Genomic DNA, 18,587 nt, shown 5'->3' on the forward strand with positions numbered 1-18,587 from the left:
TGAAGACTGGGTAGTTAAAGTTCCACTAGATGTCTGGGTAGCTGAAGTTTCCCATGACAACAATGGACCTCAATTGCCTCAGCCAATTCTCTGGTGAACTCCTGGTCAAGCTCTTGCCTTTGGGTGGGAGGTCTATAGTAGACTCCCACCATCATGTCCCCTGTGCTGTGTTCCCTATGGATTTTAACCCAGTGGGTCTCTAGGCATCCACCCTGGTTGCCAATATCAGCTTGCAGCTCTCCTTGACATAGAGAGTTATGCCCCCACCCCTTTTGTCCCCTTGATCTCTGCTGTACAGAGTATAGCAGTCTATACCCGTGGTCCATTCATGGATGGAGTCCCACCAGGTCTCTGTTATCCCTATGACATCATAATTATTTGCATAAACCAGGAGGACAAGTTCCTCCTGTTTATTCCCTAAGCTCTTGGCATTCCCTTGGGGGCCCTTGCCTTGCCCACATATTGTTCCAGGGCTGGGGTAGGGGTGGGCTCCCTTAATTACCTTGGCCTGCTGGCTTTGAAAGGGTTGCTTAGCAGGCCAGCAGTGGCAGTAGTCCCCCCGTCTCCTGGCAGGCTTAGTTTAAAGCCCAGTGGAGCAGATCAGCTAGTCTGGCTGAGAAGAGCCTCCTCCCCAGCAGAGAGAGGTCAAAGACGTCCCTTCCCAGCAGCTCACTGCCTCTCTAACCAAAGAGTGGACTGTGGTTGTGAAAGCCAAAGCCTTTCTGATGACACCAGTGCCGCAGTCTTTGGTTCATTACCTGGATCCTCCTCTCCTTCCTCAGCCCATACCCTGAGACTGGGAGGATTGAAGAAAACACCACCTGCACCCCCAGACCTTTTAGCCCCACTCCCAAATCCCTGTAGCACCTCATGACCCGGCTGGGAGCACTCTGAACCGTGTCATTGGCACCCACATGGATGAAGCTGGAAGCATGGAATAGTGGTCAGTGGGCTGGAGGAGTTTAGGGATCTTCTCCACAATGTCTCAGATGTGGGCTCCTGGGAAGCAGCAGACTTCCTGGGCTAAGGGGTCAGAGCAGCAGATTGCCCCCTCAGTCCCCCTCAGGATGGAGTCTCCCATGACAAACACTTTGTGCTTTGTCTTGGGGAGAGCGGGGGCAGTAGCTACAGTAGTGCCCATATTGCCTGTGGCAGCTGGCAACTCAGAAGACTCTGCTGTGGCTGCAAGAGGTTTGTACCTGTTGCACAGCTCCAGCAGGGCAGGCCTTGGCACAGTAGGCCTTGGGGCCCTTGACCACCTTGGTCCATCCCCTTGGCTGGACAGAATGGGAGGTCCCGGAGTCCTCCCTTGTCCTGGAGGGAGACCGTGGTCTACCCTCTGTCTCACAGGGCAGAAGGGCCTGACAGTAGGGGTCTAGCTCCTGCTCGCAGTCCCTGATGGCATACAGTCTTTGGACTGTGGCCCGGAGTTCCTCCAGCTGGCATTCCAGAGACCCCAAAAGGGAGCAGACCTCACAAGGGCAGGGGCCATGCTCCCAGGCCCCAGAGCCTGAAAAAGTGACAGGCAGCCCTTGCAGCCGAGAGCCAGGGGCTCTGTCTGCGTGGATCCCAGAACCATGGGCTCTGTCTGGGTGGAGGCCTCTGAGGAGCCAGAGGGTGGGGCCACAGGCCCCAAGGAGACCCTCGGGGTGTGACGCATGCCCATCTGTGTCATGCCACTGGTGGGCTGGCTACAGCTGGGACTGGCTTCCCTAGGGTGGGGGTGCACAGGCAGGGCCTTGGGCCCTCCTGCTCACCCTCCTGCACAAACTCCACACTAACTCATGCGCCAAGCAGGCAAGTGTACCTGTTTGTGCATCCTGGTTGTGTGACTTCCTGGGGGGCTGGGTGAAGTAGGGGTCGGGGCAGGGCGAGACCCTCCCTGGTCCACTCAGCTGCCTCCTCCCACTGTCTGGGGTTAACCCCCTCCCACCATGGGGCCTGCTTATCTCTGGCTATGCTGGGGGGCAGTGGGGTGCTCTGTGGCTGCTGGGGGTTTCGGGGTAGTGGAGACACAGTGGGGCTTTTAGCTGGACAGCTCTTGCCGCTCCCAGATCCTGTTTGTAGAAGGGAGGCTGCCTATTTTATGCCCTGATGTCAAGGGTGTAATACACAGCTCCAGCCTTCCCTTTACCATGTCCCATGCCTTGCAGGTGCCATCCAAAATCACTTCCAACTCCCCTGGTCCCATTGCTGGGCCACACTGTCTCTGGCTCAAACTTGGTCTCAGGCATCCTTGAACATACCTTGGCCCAGCCTCTGGCCCAACTTGGCCTGAGGTGTCCTTAGACATGTCTGGGCCACATGACCCCTCTCTGGGGCTTCTACTCATTCCCCCACTCTGGGCTTCTTGCTCCTCACACTCTACCCCCTCATCGGGGTCATTACTCAACCCACTCACTGTGGCTTCTGGGCCTTACAACCTTTGGGCCTCAGGTGTCTGTTTACATGTCTGGACCCCTACTCTAATTTATGCTTCACTCATCAGGTGGGCCTCAGGTCCTTCTGGTCTCTGTGCTGTTGTCCAAACCTGGTGGTTTTCTGTAAGGGTGTGCTCCATTAGCCCCTCCACAGGGTCACCCACAAGGCTGTAGGGGCTGAGGTTTTCTGGCATCCCATGCTTCCCTTTAACTGGGGAGGCACTGGTGTGGCATTTCCTGGAGACTGCCCTACCACAGGCAGCCCCACAACATCATCCAACCCCAGCAGGGTATAGTTTGCCATGCCCCAGGAACAATGCAGGCCTACCTGCCCTGGTTTTATACCTTTCTCACTGGGCTTCTGGATGTTTACCCTGGGCAGCTTTCTCTCCTGGGCACTGCACCATCACATCACCCTCAGTCATTGGCCCCATTTCTCTCAGGCCCCTTATAAGCTACCTCCAATCAGGAGGCTGGGTTTCAGCCTCTGTCATTCCAGTGTGCTAGCCAGTGTCCTCTCTTGGCAATGTCCCCCCTACCTTCCCTTGAAGGAACCTTCAACCTCTTTTAGGCTCTGGCCCTGCCTCTAGGCCAGAGGAGGTACCAGTAGCTGTCAGCAGCCCTGGCCTGCCCCTCATAGTGGGCTTACTTGCCCTTCGGCCCATCAGCCCTGGTCCCCTTGCATTGACCAGTCAAGATTCCATGGGATCAGTCTAGCAGCAGCTGACCTTCCTATTCAACAGGGGTGCCCCCAGGGCCCCACCATAAAGCCAACAACTCACACAGGGCTTCCTTAAAGCCCCGGAGATATTATACCCAGCAGCCCTTTATTCCAATGGGCTCATCTGAGCCCCTGGCCTCAGTCACCACCACTTCTAATCAGGGGACTGCCCAGATCCTCAGTAGGCCCACAAGCTCTAAGCCCCTTCCTAGACTGGCCTGTGCCTTTTCTAGACCTAGCCCTCTCCACAGCCCCAGACCTACAGCTATTTCCTCAGGGTTTGGGACCCCGCTGGGTCCCTAGGAACCTCCTCCATCCCCATAGTTACTACCCTGACCTCCAGGATGTTCAAAGGAGCAGCAGATGTTCAAAGGAGCTGGGCAATGTTACCTCAGTGACATCCCTGGAGCCACTGCCAGCTCTGCTCCTCGGGGCCTGCTTTTATACTGAGGCTGCTCAGCCCTGCTTCTATCAGGCAGCCTCCTGGCTGTCATGTGACCATCTGATGGGCTCTGCTGTCACCTTCCAGCCTGCTAAAGACCTTAAAGTGGCAAGCACCCAAAGGTGCTCTACCACAATGATACTCTAGATTGTCTATGTCTGACTTTCTGGCAGAGGGTACAATCCTCAGCCTAGGTTCTGGCACTCAGCATTAGTGTTTCATCTAAGATTGTGTTGTGGGTTTGTTTGTTTTTTATTGGCACACACACAATCTGGTTCTGGACTTTGCTTCACTGCTTTTCAACCTACAGGATGTATCTCCAATCACCACTTCTCTCCCAGATATGTATTCAGTTTGCTAATCATACTGGAAAAATAATCTTGGTATCTGTAGGGTAAGAAGAGTTTGGCTAGGCCCTTTTGGAAATGGCAGTAAATAGTGTGGTTTCAGTTAATGCTGGCCTTCCTAAATCAAGTTTTGAAACATTTTAAATCTCTGAATTATAACCAAAGTGGCCTTCTTGATTTGCACATACTGATGTTTCATTTTATTACTCTGGTGATGTGTAAGTAACTTGTTTTTGGCTTTATTCATACTACTGCAAGAGAACTATATTACTCTCCGTGAAGGCATCTGTGGAGTCACCAAGTTTTAAACTTCCTCATAGTTTCTATGATTTGGGTCACTTTGTCTCCATCAGTTTATCAAATTCTGTATTAAGATTTGCACCCATGTCATGAGAGCAGCACTCTCAAGGTTCTGGTGAAGGCAGTTTAAACAAGCTGGTATTTCCCAATATAATGCACAATCCCAAGGAATCTTTACCTGATTAGGGAATGTAAGAATTGTGTGTTGAAACCCTTCCTTAACTATTAGGGAATGTAAGAATTGTGTGTTGTGATCCATTGCACATTTTGCAATGTTAACTTCTCTTTAGGTTATGTTACTTCTTTTATGCTTCTATTTGGTTACTTTGTTCCAGCAACTGTCTCTTTCAAAAGCTTTTCATAGACCCTCATCTTGCTCTTCACTGTTGTTCCTTCCCTCCTCTTCCCCTGCATATCATCACAGATATGTTATGTTTCCCAGTTACACACTTCAGGTGTTAAGTACAATGCTAATGGCAGTCTGAAGAAATTGTGTGTCAGAAAGAGGATGTTCAGTAGTCAAAAGCATATGCTCTATTTTTAATAAGAACACTTGTCAGAAGCCTGTTGCTATATCAAGTGCAGGAAAACACCAGCTGCCTTTCCAAAATGTCTTCCCATGTAGGTTGGGGGTCTGTACATAATCAAAGTATTTCATGTTCTTGTTTCCTCAGTTGACTTCTCGTTGTATGCAGTCTGTTGCACCACGTAACCGGTGTACCCTTGACCTGCGAGCCTGGGTCGGCACGAGCGGCTTGGCGCAGAAAGGATAGATGACCGGACAGGTGCGAGTCAGGCGGCTTGAAGCGTATTGGTTGTATGAAAGGTTTATTGTACTTACGCTACCAATGGTCGCAGTGTAGGCAGGATAGCTGACTTGTTCAGTTACAGTGCATAAAACAGAACGGTCTAAAGGGGTCTGTTGGTTCATGGGGTTCCTGAGCCGAGCCCTTGCTTTCTAACCCGGAGGCTAGGTGTGGCCCCCCAACTCAATAGTCCCAGAACTGGTCAACAGCTCATGCAAGGACAAACGAATCGGTGAGAAACGAATACGCCGAAATGAAGGTCGGTGGTGGGGATATGTCTGCAGGTGGCCAATCTGCTGACTGTGTCTCCTTGGTGTGCTCAGAGTTCTCCGCTTAATGGCGGGAATCTGCTCTTAGTTATAGTCAGCAGTGACCAATCACTTCATGCCAATTGTGAATATTTACTGACCGCCAATTACGTTCTTACACAGTGACCTAGATACATTATTCATCTGGCTGCCCTCAGCGGGTTCAAAAAGTCAACCTTATGATTAGCACCTGCAATACTTATCATTGCAGACAACAAGCTCCTTAAGTGTGGAGAACAAACTTTTAACAAACTCCAACTGCAATGCTTCTTTTAGCAAAGAAATAAAGGCTACTAGGGCTGAGGGGTCTTTATGGCCTGTGTCCTTACTAAGTTGTTATGGTCTTTTGCTTTGCTGGCATTGGCACTCTAACCGACAGGTAAAACTCAGACATGACACAGTCTATGATCCTCAAACGAATAAGCCTATGTGCTTCCTCCATTTACTTCCAGAGGATGAAGAGAACTTTCCTAATAGCAGGAATAATAGGAAAAGATGGTCCCTTTCAAATCTTTTCTCTATTCTCATGAAAACATTTGTATTATCCAGAAGATGTCCTCAAACTCCTCCTCAATTGTTTTGGTTTCCTGCCCCTCCGAAGAGTAACTTTTTGATGGGATCAAGGGTTTGACATGCTTTTAACCCAGGAATTGGTGTTCTTCTCCTGGCACCATTAAAAATTGTATTCTATCCAATTTTTATTGGATGTGTGTGTGTGTGTGTGTGTGTGTGTGTGTGTGTATACAGGAGTGTGTATATGTATGTGTGTGTGTATATATATATGGAGTTTGTGAAATATGTATCTATATAAGGAGTTTGTGAAATATATAATTCACAAACTCCTTTAGTCAGAGTTAGATCACCACTGTTAGCTGTTTACTTTTTCTGTCTGTTGCTAGCATTACTTCTCTTGGCACTCATTAGCTTTTTCCATCTTTGTCCAATAAATTATTAATATCTGTTAATAAATTTAACAAGCAGTCTATTTTAAGCTGTCATGTTCTTCTCCAATCTAGTCTATTGCTCCCATAAACAATTCCTCTGAGTGTTATCATTCACTTTGTCCATGTTACGTACACTTTGCTGTCACGTTCAAACTTTTGCAGAGCGGTGTGAACATTTACACTCCTTCCATCCTTTTTCCCAAGTTGCTTGAGGGTCCACAGGCTATTTTCTTTCTGAGCTCTGCCTGTTTTTTTCCTTATGCCTCTCTTCCTATTGTATTTTGCGTTTTCTACCATATCTGAAGTGTTACAATAGAATCTACCCTCCATAAATTTAATTCTAGACTAACTGACTTCGGACTCAACAAGTTAAAATATCTTTGTCAAGAGCTAATTCTTCATCTTTCAGCAGTCTCTTTCTCTGTCTCAGTGTCTGTCATGATTCCATCTTTTACATAGACTCTGTTAACCCCAGAAAATTAGAAAATTGTCTCTTCAACCTTATCAAGAGCTCTTTTATGTTTTCATCTTCTTTTTAACTCTCCATTTAAAAATACATTGCTCATACATTTTGTTTTTATACAGAGCACAATACTCCTCAAATATCTATTTCAGATTTTGCCTCCTCTGCCTGAGTTAAATGAAACCTACTGAAAATTTCCAGTGCTTCAGAATGAGCCATTATGAGCAACAAAAGTGTCCTCATCTTCTTTTTCCTCACAGAGACAAAGTGAAGCACCATTTAAACCTCCTGTTGTTGCTCTCCACGTTTCTGGGCAAGTTTAAATCTGATGTAGGTCTTAATTGTTCCATTCTTTTGTTCAGGTATTTCTCAATTCATCTCCCTCTTATTCTCACATGTTGTTTGGTAATGTCTCACAACCAAGGATGTGACAAATATCTACTTCATCAAGTGTCAAAAGTTGATGAATCAGTGCTGTGTAATGTGAGCTTCCTCCTAATACAACCAATTCCAGGGTATTGTTCCCCAAAAGCACTGTCACTAGGAGTTTCTTCCTCAAGCATAATGAACAGAAAATGAGTTGTCAGTATACCACTGCATGCCTACTTCATATTTTCAGGCTTTTTCCCTTAATATTTCTTGTAGTTCAGAAATCAAAGGCCATCTAAGGTGGTTCACTAGTGGCAGGCAGATACAAACTGCATTAGTGGCTTGAAAACTATGGCACTTGCATCTCAGTCCCTACTAAATGGAAAAAAAAATCTTAAACAGTGACTAGAAGCCTGCTAAGGGAACTAAGATTCAGAAGAGCTTGCCTCAGGAGATGCGAGAGGGCATGTGAATCTTTCTAAAGCTTGATTAACATAAATGGAAAGTAGCGTCTAAGATAGTGATATGAAAAGGAATTTGTTCATAAGTGGCACAGGAAAGCTATTCAGGTATTTCCTGAGTATCAGTTTCATATGCTGAAGGGGATATTTTGTTTGTTTGTATACTGATGTATTTGAGGCACTAGGTGCAACCAAGTCAGAATTAATTTGGTTTATTGATATCCAAAATAACAGTCCATCCACAAAGGAGCTTTTTTCTTTCTATTTTATTCCAAAGAAACATCTGATGATTTAGGGTGGCTAGAACTATGGAAGAATGGATCTGAAAAAAATATTCTGTATGCTGGTAAAATCTCCTCATGTTACAGTATAGAACTGATGCTCATCCTGAATGTCTTGGGACAGTTCTGCTTTTTTTAAGTTACTCCCACATCTAGAACACAACTCAGTGTCTACAATATTACCTTGTGACAATGAATTTGTATCAGGGTGTGAACAGTACGCAGTTATAGCATATTTGTATATGATCTGTTATAGTGAACAGCATCACATTGCTGTGCAAATGGTCAGGAACTGGATTCATATAAAACAGCACAATTGCATTCATCACAATGGATTTATACTGATTTACCCTAGTTGAGGATCAGGTTAGAAGACTGTTGTAATCATTCTGCTCTGCATGATTTTGAAAATACGTATATTTCTAGTATTACATGTACTTCCAAACATGCCACTCACTCTGTTGGGGATCATAAAGCAACCTCTGATAGGAGTTTCTGTGGAACTGTATGTGTCAATAGGACTCTTGTGGTCAAAGTTTAAAAATATATTCATCAATTTCAAGGTCTAGGTCAATGTTCCCAGCTCCTTCAGTGAATGACCATGATAACAGCACAGGTTTTAGAGACCAACAACAAAAAATATTTCTTTGGCAATAAGGACATATACTAAGACTATGAAATTACTGCAGCAAGTCGTAAATGATCTATGAAATGAAAAATTCCAGTACACAAAGAGAAAACCTGAAGTACTTCTAAATTACTGCTGTGCTCTATATTATTACACTCAAAAGGAAACCAGGAAGCAGATCACCCATTCCACAGATTTCATGTACAAAAAGCTAATCTTGAAAATGGTTTGTGTCTTAGCTTTTTAATGAAATCTTTAGTTTTTCCCATTAGGCAGCCATAGTAAATGTGAACATTTGGCTGTAACACATACTAACAATAATTACAATGTTACAATTGCTTTAAAATAATTAAGATTTTAAACAAATTTTGAATGGTAGTTGAGTGAGTAGTAAGCTTACATGACATGAACCAAAAATTGTAGGTGAGCAAAAAAAGAAAAAAAAAGAGTAGGAGGGGAAAGGAAAATCCCTATAGGATTTTTGTGGGGCAGAGACCAAGGGTAAAAATATACAAGATGTGCAAATGGAAAAATAATCTCTTAAGAACAATAGACAGGGAGCGATGTCTACACTAATAGTTTTCTTCTAAGTCCCTCCACGTGCACTATTGTTGGTACACACGGTTCAGGCACTGTTGAGACAGCAGTAATTGTAGGCACAGATACTGAAATGTTTTAATCTTGAAGTTAGTTAAATCTGCTTAGAGCAGAAGATAATAGATGTAAAATTCCACACATTTGCAGTGCACATGCAAATTAAAGTCCTACAAACCCCAAGAACAATATCTTCCTGAGCATTGTCAACACACGCCTGTCCACATCTGAAGAGTATTTTAACTACTATGTAGACAAGGGTTTCATATCTGCATATGCACATGCATATCCAAAGCACTTGTGCACTCACTAGCCAATAGAAAGACTAGTTAAACGCTTGAACTGGACTGGAGATAAAAGAGATATTCAATGCAAAATTTTAATAAGTCTATATTGGTCTGGTTTTCAGTTAGTTGTATTTCTTTGAACATGCATTACTCTATACAGTGGTTTTTGCATCTGCAAAATCCTGGTATTTTGTTTTTTCTTCATAACCTGATTGAATAAAATTTAGGACCTTTCTGTACTATTTTGGCAAGATTCTCTTTGCCTGTCTGAGCCTTTCTCACATGGGTTCAAAGGGCCACTTTGACCAGTTTTCTCAAAGACTGTATATAGTACATGCCTCCCCTCTCTCTTCATCTAACTCGCACTTCATAAGTGTTTGTATGTCTGTCACTAAAAACATTTTTGCCTTGGAACCTTTAGGCTGGCAGCAACAAAAGAAGTCATTCCTTTGCTATCAAGATGCATTCTTTTGGGGCTTGGCAATTACTTTGCTTCTCCATATCCAGATTATCTGAATTATAGTTGTTGGCTTGGCCTCATAGCTTCCTCCCTTTCCAAAAGAGTTATCTTTTCTGGCATCCTTCATGTTGTAAGTAAGGTATGAAAGATTGCTGTTCCCTAATTTCCTATAAAGACACATCAGGGCAGTGTGTATGTATGTGCCCATGTGCATGTATCTGTTGCAGTGTTGATTTTGGTGGGGAAACTTATTAGAGATGGAGGAATCTTCCAGCCTGGCATCCCAGATTTGTTGACCTTCTGCACACCCTGTGAAATCTTTCTTATCTCTCAGTTCTTCAGTCACAACAAATCCTCACTAGCTGATCAGTAATCTTGAGATCAGGACTCCCTTATTGTTATCATCATTTATTTTTGTTCAGTTGTAACAGTTTCCTTGGACTTGTTGCACACACACACAAATACAGATAATCTCTGACCTGAATAGCTTGCATTACAGAAACAGACTCTTGGAAACAGGAAGCACTTGGGAATCCCAGAGGTAATGATAAAGGATATTTTTAAGTTTGGTTTGATTTTTATATTCCTTCAAACCAGAATAAATTCAGTCATGGGCATCTCCAAAGAGGTATGTTTTTTACAAAGGGCCATTTTGCTTTTAGCTTTTTGGCAGGTTTTACTTCTTTTAAATAGGTAAAACATTATGAAGAGAGAACAGCAACGATCATGTATCACATGACCAGTTCTCCTTGAATTTTGATAAAAAGCATGTACTGATGTATGTAAACATGAGGGAAAGAGATGCTCAGAATTAACTTAATGCGAAAATGGCTTCTAACTCTATGAGAATTGAACAGAAGGGTCACAACTGAGTAAAAGATTATTTGGTTTTTTTGCTGTGTGTCTGTGGGGCTTTTTTTTATTTGTTTGCATCACTGTGAGAGTGTCAGACCAGAGCTCAGACCCATATGTCTAGTACATGCTGCAGCACTATTAGGGGCTTGGTGTTTAGATGAACTATTTTTACATTCAATCTGTAAGTCTCTCTTCATTTATTTGTACGGTTTTTTTTTTCTTTTTTTCCTAGACATTTCTTCTTTAACATCTGATAAAGCCATTTCAGAAGGAAGAAGGAAAGCAGTTTCCTTCTCACAATACAGATCAGATATATCTGAGTGAATGGAATACGATGATAATATTTCCACTGAACAGTTCAGAAGGGGGTGAAGCAACATTTAGCAAAAAATAAATAAATAAAAATCAGTTGTATGTGGAAAAACCTTTCCTTTATGTGTGTGTGTGTTTTTTAATTGAAGTTCAAATGAAAACGTGGCAGTATTCTGCTCCTAGTTGTTCTTTCAAGGTCAGATTGTAATCCTCTAACTTCATTTTTGTACATCTTGAACAGCTGATCTCCTTTGGGAAATAGCGTTAGTTACTGAGGGAAGCAGGGAGGATGTTCTTTAATATTTTGTTCTACTTACACAATGCCATCCAAAAGATTTCAGGATTCTGATTAAACTAGAGGAAATGACTTTATAACTGGAGTTTCTAATAGCAATACATTCTGGGAAGTGCACTCTAGACTCTATCTGCCTTCAACAACTTGGTAAATAACTTTAATATGCGTTTGAATGCCATAGTCATGTATCAGCAGTGTCTGAGAGCATTGTTCAGAGTAGGGAAACGGAAAAGATTGAGATCAGAGTTAACATGCTTCTGACCACAAGAAAATGAGACTATATCCTTTTAATAGATGTCTTCCATTTTCTTCAATGTAAATAAGCAATAAAATAAGAGCCTATTATTGTGAAATCTGATACTGCTAAATTCCTATTTAGATAAATTGTATTGATGCACAATCTCAGATCATTCATTTAATCTTGTTTTAATGAAAACCATATCTGAATTTGCTAAACTAATTCCTCTTTCAGTGAAATATTGGTTAAGTTTAGATAAAGATGTAAAATAAAACCTCTGAGTTTATTAAGAAGCTGTGTGTGTGCATAATTTTATGGATACTCTAAAGAAATACAAAAGTAACAATTCTATTACTAGAATGTGCCTCCAAAAATGCTTATTCAAATAAAGCATAGCTGTATTGAGTCTAGTTTACTTTGATTCAGTACTAAGATTAACATCTTAAATCTGCCTTATGAGAGAAATCTCAGCAAAAAATAATCACATCCTTCCTAAATTAATAGCATTAGCTTTGTTCTGTGGACCAAAGAAAAACATGCCATTTATAACATAGTCAGTTATGTTAAATCTGCCCCACCAGGTTTCCAATGCCATTTGCATCACAACAATAGCAGAGGAACAAACGTGTGGAATCAGACATAACATTTGTGATGTTGGAGACATTGCCTCTTTGCTGTTCGTTAAGTGAGATGTACATTAAGTTTGTCAAATCTCTGAATAATGCTGTTAGCTGCTGCACTCTTTGCAAAATCAGCTCTGATGTTTGGGAATATGATTTTTTTTTTCTAGCTGTTTTGTACCTGCCAGCCTGGATTGGCTGTGGCTTCTGAGAAAAAACTTTGTCATCTGCGTTGCAGCTATCTGACTACTAAGAAGATTTAGAGTAGCATGGTAAGGGAACAAAAATAGTAATATTATTAACAGTAGTAGCAGTAATGATAGTAGTAGTAGTAATGATGATGATAAAGATAATGATAACTTCTATATGCACAGAACAATAATGGTAAGCCACTTTCTCCAGATCAAGGCCTATGAGAGTTTCTGTAATGTATATATGCCACTGATAGAAAATGTAACTGAATTGACACATCCTTGTGGTGCTCCTTTTAGCTACCTTTTACCAACTTACTTATAACTCAGTTGGGGGACACAAAATTAGGTATTGGATCTAATGTTTGCTAAGCTCTTCATTGATCCACAGCAGAAAGATTAAAACAGTAATGCAATATGTAGCATATTAAGAACTTGCGAAGATTTTAAAAAAACCTGTATTTGCATAAGCATAACATAAGATGTCTGGATAAATTAGAGACAGGGAGGCACAAATCCTAAATGATGTCAGTGAAATTTGGACACCAGTGAAATACCTGATATATTTTAGCCCCATTCCTCAAAACTTATTTCAATATAAAATGCGTTTATTGTTTCCATAACATTTCTTTCAAACTTATGTCTACAACATATGAAATGAGTGTGTGGTTTTGTACTGTTTTTTTTAAAATCCATACAGAATTCAAGGACATTTGATTGAATGTTGCTCAAACTTTCAAAGTGAAATGGCTATGGTGCGGAACCCAATCAAGGAAATTTCACCTTGATTAAATAGTTTGACATTATAAACATAAAATAATAATAATAATAGGGGGGATAATGAACATTGCATTTCAGTCTTTAGCAGTTCCCACAGCAACCTCTACAGTGTATATGTTTTTTAAGAATCCTGGTCTGCATAAATTTTGTGTAGCTGCATATGAACTGAATATTACAGAGTGTGTACAGGTTTATGTTTGAATCCAACTAACCAGGGCTTGGGGGATATAAATGCCCTATGGTACAGGTGTGCTGAGTGTTTAAATCACCCCAAAATGGTGAGACTGATCTAAGTTGATTAACCTGAGTATGTGCACTAATTAAGATGAAGAATGGGTTAACCTGATCTGTGAAGGGGCTCACCTTGTCTTGTGAATGCTTGCATACAGCTTCAGCCCAACCCTAGGGCTGGGAAAGCCCAGTGACTCAGCCTTGGGGCTATACTATTTCCCATCCCTTTCCCTCAACACCCTTCCCTTCCCCCAGCCCTAGATTGGTAGAAAATGACTGTACACATTGCAGTAAATGGGACAATGTTACTTCATGCCCCATATTATTGACTTGGGTCCATTTACTGTGCTGCTTGGTGGCCTTCATCTCATCACACTAGTGATGACATTGCCTTAAAATGGCTGAAACAATATGCCAAAGCCACATACATTAAATAAATATGTGTTTAATCCCAGTGGTTTGCAAGCAACCAAGACAAGTTAGACCCCAGATGCTGATAAGGGGGAATGCTTATACATAAACTGACACTGAAGATCATTTATTGCAAGATGTTGTTGCTCTGTGCATTTGAGCCACATAATTTAACTGATCATCTATATGTTTTGTTCTAAACTATTTACTGGGTTTCATACACTTACACAGAGGTAGGTACAGAATGAAAGGTTCTCAGGAAGAAGCTAGGCTGAGGCATGTTTTTTTTCCTGGTGTCTGCAATTTTGAAGAACAAAGTTCATATAGTAGAATGTTTAATGTTCCTGCATGCTCATTTTTCTAGCATTGGCATCCTGAGGTAACTAATCTGTATGTGGTTTGAGCCCCAGATCACATCAGCTTAGTTTTAAAGTATATTTTTACTTGTCCTAATCCTTATGGCTCCTTGCACTCCAATGGAAAGATGAAATGCCAACTTGTCACTTTACAAGTAAGCATCTAACAATTTCTGAGGACTGTATGTCTTATTTATAGTTCATTACTCTTTCTTGTACTTCAGTTTAATACCTAAATCTAACAGGTTCTGTGCATCATAAAACAAGCCACAAATTTCATTTTACAGATTGAAATAAGTTTCCTGTGCCTCTTCCTAGTCATTGCTTGATTTAAAAAAGAGGGTGCAATGGGGATTTGCAAGGAGGATGTTACTCTTAAGTCATTTTATCTACACAAGGTATGTCAGGTTTCTATTTCTTTGCTTATAATTCATGTTCTGCAGAATGTGAGCTCAGTTATTCTGTCCTTGACCTTTGTGCAAATTTTCCATAGTAGTTGTAGTGTATGGCTTTACTTTTGTAGCCCCAATCTCCTATCTTTAACTAAAATTATAATATGTCCCTTTCCATGTTGGTGATTGATCTACATTGAAGGCATTCTCTTGATGATAATGTGTTTTCCCTTACCTCAGCAATAACTCTAAACATATAACTTAAAAGGCAGAATTAAGTAAGGCAGGGAACAAGTGTTGTATTTGTCCATTGGCCATAACCTAAAACAAGAAACACCCTAAGGACATGCCTGAACCACTTTGTACAATTTAAGGGACTCACTATCATAAGAATGCAAGCGGCCTACTTATTACCACTCCATACAGACCAAGTACTAAAAATGTCATGGAGATGTTTGCAGTTGGTTTGTACATATTCATTGGCACCCTCAGGTTTGGGCATGCATACTGGAGTAATGCTGCTGGACCCTACTATAGAGCTGCCCAGTGCCACTCTAATGGCAGCTATGTGGCATTTTCTTGAAAGTGGAGAGTACAAATTAGTTGGTGAGGCATTTTTTTTCACAGCAGTGCTCCCAAGTGTAGTCCAACATAGTACAGAAATGCAGTTAAAGGCTGCGCTTCTCCCAGTAGTGACCAAATAGTCCCTTGCTTCTGATACTTGAATCTAGAGTCGTGTGTTTTCTAAATGCCAGACATTCAATCTTAATACACCCCTTAGAAGGCCCATTTTGTAGTTTCCAGGCCTGCAGCCCTGTACAGAGTACTGCAGTATTATGTAGATACTGATAGGGTACATCTACATGAGACATTTACTGTGCAGTTGACTAATTAACTGTGTAGCAAATGTCTTGATGTCTACATGTAAACCCCTATTAGGGTGCACAAAACCAATTAACTCTGCAGCAGGGTAGTCTTGTACAATACAGGAACTACCCTGCTTCAGAGTTTTTTGTGTGTACAGCAGCACACATGTAGGTGCTGCTCCAGCTGGCTGGGGCACAGGATGCTTCAGTATGGGGCTGGCAGACAGGCCGTCCTTGGGCTGCTCTGCAGCATGTGTGACAGGAGAGCAGCTGCATGCTTCCCCATCTTCACATGTGGGGTGGGGGAGGTGGAGCTGTTCAGGACACAGTGTGCCTCAGTGTGGAGGCTGCCTGCTGGCAAGCTCCACACTGAGGCACTGTGTGCCCTAGTCAGCCCCTCTGCAGCACATGGAGCCTAGTCAAAGCAGCCCTGGACTGGCAGGTTGACCCCCTGTGTCCTTTGCTAACTCAGACTGCTCCAACTGTCCTCCATGGGCTGTGCACAAATAAACTCCAGAGCAATATGCTCCATAGTTTATTACTCTGGGGTGCATGTTCAAACAGCGTGCCTGTGAGCAAAAAAACTCTGTAGCAATAAATTCTAGAGTTTATTCATCTGCATTAATTGCATGTATGGATGTGCCTAAAGTGTTCCAATCTTTATGGCTTGATGCAGTGGAAAATATCTGAATAGCAAGCCCTTAGAAGTGAATGGAACCATTAATTGAAATGCCAAGCAGCAAGGAAGATGGAATGTGACTCTTAGGGGTTCAACAGTTTCATGTTTCATGTTATTTGTACTGGTTAAGCCAACAAAGAAGAAACCCACTTGCACCTCAAAACATTTTTTTACACATGGTCTCCCTTCTTTTTGTGGCCAGTGGAAAAATCCTGCAATCCAAGTCCCCCTTCTTTGTTCTATCCTGCAACCTGGCAGTGTCAGGGATTGCTGCTGTCCTCCTTAATCCAATAGAAAAACACTAGAATGTGATTCTGTTCATTTACACTGATATAAGTCAGAAGTAACTCAACTGAAATCAGGGAACTTAATATAAAATAGATATTTGTTCATTGATTATGAGTTATGGTTTGCTTCTCCTGCATAAGGGCCCAGAGGTACTAATTTTATCAAAACATATTAGGATGTAATTCCTGCCCAAAGGAATTATAGTGTGATCTTACACTGTAAATGTAAACTGATTTGGTAGGGACAGGTGTTGCAGAAGTTAACTAGCTTATGCATCTTACACATATTGTAAGGTAAGATGACATTCCCTAAAGCTTTCTCTCCCAGAACTTAATTGTTAAATATCTCTTCCTCCTTCCCCCCAGACCCCCCAATGAATGGCTCCCCTGGGTAGTCTTATTTATCTTCCACTGTGGACAGAAATGGCAGATGAAAAAGTTTGAGATCAGAGGTTAGAATACTTTATGCATAATTTAAATTTGCAGATCATAATTCTGCCATTCCTTTTTTTTTTATTGTCTGTTCAGCTGCTTTTGAACTGAGTTATATTTCCTTTCATTTCAGTGGTAAAAATTGTGGAAATACTGCTGGTGGAATTCTGCCTTCAGGTATAGAAATTTTCTCACTTTCATGGAATCCTTCAAACAGCTATTTTCTACTTTTAGGGCATGCTAGATCAATTCAGAACTTTGCCTCAGTTAGCACATTGACAAGGACATGAAAACTAAGGGGACAATTATTGCCAGCTTGACAGAAGAGGCTGTAATGAAAATGCTCAGCAGCTTCCTAGAACTTCATTAAGTGCATGAAAGAAGCAGATTATTAGATCTGATTTGGATAGGTCTCAGCTATTTCTTACCTGCAGAGCAATTGGCTATATGTTTCCAAGCAGTACCAGAAGGCAGAGACTGCTGTGCAACTGCTGATTGCCTTCTATGATGAGATAACCGGCTCTGTGGATACAGGAAGATAAGCAGATGTGATGTGATATACCTTGCTTTTAGCAAGCCTCTTGATACTGTCTCCCGAAACATTCCCAGAAGCAATCTAAGGAAGTATGGGTTGGATGAATGGACTGTAAGGTAGATAGAAAATTGGCTGGATCGTCAGGCTCAGAGGGTAGTAGTCAATGGCTCAAGGTCTGGTTGGGAGCCAATATCAAGTGGAGTACCCCAGGGGCCAGTCTTAGGGATAGTTTTGCTCAATATCTTCATTAATGGCATGGAAGATGGGTTGGAGTGCACCCTCACCAAATTTACAAAAGACATCCAGGTGTGGGGAGTAGTAGATATGTTGGAGGCTAATGCAAAGTCCTGCACTTGGGACAGAACAATCCTATGCACTGGTATAAGCTGGAGACTGAGTGGCTTAGCAGCAGGTCTGCAGAAAAGGACCTGGGGGTTACACTGGACAGTAAGCTGAATATTAGCCATCAGTGTGCCCTTGTTGCCAAGAAGGCTAACAATATATTGGGCTGCATTAGTAAGAGCATTGCCAGCAGATCAAAGGAAATGATTCTTCCCCTCTATTTGGCACTGTTGAAGTTGCATCTGAAATACTGTGTCCAATTTTGGACCCCACACTACAGAAAAGATACAGATAAATTGGAGAGAGTCCAGTGCAGTGAAGGGCCTTGAAAATGGTGAGGGAGCTGAGGCATGTGACTTACGAAGACAGGCTGAGGGAATTGGGCTTATTTAGTCTAGAGAAGATTGAAAGGATTTAATAATAGCCTTCAACTACCTTAAGGGTAGTTCCAAATGAAGATAGAGCTAGATTGCTCTCAGTTGTGGTGAATGACAGAAGAAGGAGCAATGGTCTCAAGTTGCAGCAAGGGCGGTTTAGGTTGGATATTAGGAAAAACTTCCTCACTAGAAGGGTGGTGAAGCCCTGGAATAAGTAACCTAGAGAGGAATCTCCATCCTTGGAATATTTTAAGACCTGGCTCAACAAAGCCTTGTCTGGGATGATCCAGTGGGGGATGGTCCTACTTTGAGCAGGGCTTTGGACTAGATGACCTCCTGAGGTCCCTTCCAAGCCTCATTTTCTATGATTTTATGAATTTGTCAATGACAAGCTATCTGGTCTATTGAGAATACTGCTTATGATGGTTATGAAATGTTAAAAATTGTAACTCTAAAAGTGCCCTTACTTTTTCCTACCCTGCTTTATCAGAACTTTCTTTATTCTAAAAAATACAATTGAGTTGTCATGGATATAGAATGCTTGTGACATCGTGGTT

The 18,587-nt window shown here is 42.2% G+C and overlaps 1 long non-coding RNA gene across 1 annotated transcript; it reads left to right on the forward strand.

The window, feature by feature from the left end:
* Positions 1 to 4,904: 4,904 nt before the first annotated feature.
* On the forward strand, positions 4,905 to 17,071 carry LOC149874451 (uncharacterized). The gene is made up of 4 exons (XR_016439946.1): positions 4,905 to 5,015; positions 12,322 to 12,423; positions 14,408 to 14,518; positions 16,910 to 17,071. It is a non-coding gene; the product is annotated as an uncharacterized LOC149874451 (long non-coding RNA).
* The last annotated feature ends 1,516 nt before the right edge of the window (positions 17,072 to 18,587 follow it).

This window comes from Crocodylus siamensis, chromosome 1 (assembly GCF_052110815.1).
Source record: "Crocodylus siamensis isolate JL-2025a chromosome 1, ASM5211081v1, whole genome shotgun sequence".
Lineage (NCBI taxonomy): Eukaryota > Metazoa > Chordata > Crocodylia > Crocodylidae > Crocodylus > Crocodylus siamensis.